Source organism: Vicia villosa, linkage group LG6 (genome assembly GCF_029867415.1).
Source record: "Vicia villosa cultivar HV-30 ecotype Madison, WI linkage group LG6, Vvil1.0, whole genome shotgun sequence".
Lineage (NCBI taxonomy): Eukaryota > Viridiplantae > Streptophyta > Magnoliopsida > Fabales > Fabaceae > Vicia > Vicia villosa.
Genome location: NC_081185.1, coordinates 56,219,453 through 56,221,233, shown reverse-complemented (window position 1 = coordinate 56,221,233; position 1,781 = coordinate 56,219,453). Strand labels below are relative to the sequence as shown.

Sequence of the window (1,781 nt, the reverse complement as noted above, 5' to 3'; positions counted from 1 at the left end):
TACGTGTTAGAGTAAGGGTTTCCTTGAGCGTAATTTACTTGATCAGATGGAATACCAGTCAAGAGTTGACATTCGGTGACAACATGTCCGGTCAATCCATAAATCTCGCAGTTAGGTGCTACAACAGCCGCGGTGGCTGAAGGAGTGATGGTTAAGTTCTCGATCTTTTGAGTTAAAGCGTCTACTTTAGCGTTAACGCGGTCTATACCACTTACTTCGTACATTCCTCCTTTGGTTTGAGTTTTCTCTAGAGCAGCTCGTTCTCCTCCCCATTGATAATGGTTTTGTGCCATGTTTTCTATGAGGTTGTATGCTTCATCATGGGGTTTGTCCATTAGAGCTCTGCCAGCAGCGGCATCTATAGTCATTTTAGTGTTATAAAGTAGACCACCATAGAAAGTATGGATGATCAGCCATGGTTCGAGTCCATGATGAGGGCATAGTCTAAGCATGTCCTTGTATCGCTCCCAAGCTTCGAAGAGTGATTCGTTATCTTTTTGGGTAAATCCGTTGATTTGACCTCTTAGCATAGCAGTTTTGCTAGGTGGAAAATATCTAGCTAAGAATACTCTCTTCAGTTCGTCCCATGTAGTTATGGAATTAGAAGGCAGGGATTGAAGCCACGCTCTAGCTCTATCTCTCAAGGAGAAAGGAAAAAGGCGTAATCGAATAGCTTCGGGGCTTACGTTGTTAGCTTTGACAGTGTCGGCATATTGCACGAACACGGATAAATGGAGATTAGGATCATCTGCAGGGCTTCCAGAGAATTGGTTCTGTTGGACAGCTTGTACCAATGAAGGTTTCAGTTCGAAATTGTTTGCCTCAATCGCAGGTGGTGCGATACTTGAGTGCGGTTCAGCTCGTGAAGGAGCGGCATAGTCTCTAAGAGGACGAGGGGCAGCCATCTCTAACTTCGGGATGATTTGATTGATTTGATCAGTAAAGATCAATTCCTGAGAAATCGGAATTGGTGCTACTTCGGGAAGATGATAAGCTCGACGTCTTACGTTAACAAAACGTTTGATCTCGTTGATTCGTTGTATCAGGTCTCCTCCTTGTGCACGAGTATTTGGCATACAATCGTTCAAAAAGAAAGGAAAGAATTTGCCCTAGTCTCTACGGTGTAACAGTGAGTTACGATATCGACTTAAATAGTCCCCAGCAACGGCGCCAAAAACTTGATCGCGACTTTACGTGTCTATAAATCTGATGACTGCAAGTGCACAGTCGTGTCGTGTAGTTTTAAAAGATATCGAATCCACAGGGACTATGAATCGATCTACCGTTATCTAAGGTTACTATGTAAAGCTAAGGCTACTAATATTTTGATTGTTTCTAAAGGGAATGTGATTGTGAATTCTAGGAAATATAATAATAGGCAGATATCAGTATGTATTTCGTTTAACCTAGGTGATCCGAAGGTCCATTGGCTAATGTATTAATCCAATTAAAAAATCTTTATTAATTCTATTGATTAAAAGTCCTCCTCTCAAACTCTCGCTCTGTTGATTTAGACTACTTATCCTAACTCGTAATGTACGCTCTCGCCATCCCATTAGATTTAGAAAAGCTCTTTGAAAACAACATAGTTAATAAAATGCTTGTTTTACGAAGTCGTTATCCACTTAAATTCCCTAGTCTCAAACTCTCGCTCTGTTGACTCGATTCATGTTAGTATTCTCTAACGTACGCTTTCGCCATCCCGCGTCGGGTTTAAAAACACTTTTTGAAAATAAATAAGTTCTAATTAGTTTTAATACTCTTTCGCCATCCTTAAAACT

General features: G+C 40.9%; 1 non-coding gene across 1 annotated transcript; it reads left to right on the top strand.

Annotated features, from left to right (window-relative positions):
* The first annotated feature begins 423 nt into the window (after positions 1-423).
* LOC131615341 (small nucleolar RNA R71) lies at positions 424-530 on the top strand. The gene has a single exon (XR_009287761.1). It is a non-coding gene; the product is annotated as a small nucleolar RNA R71 (small nucleolar RNA).
* The last annotated feature ends 1,251 nt before the right edge of the window (positions 531-1,781 follow it).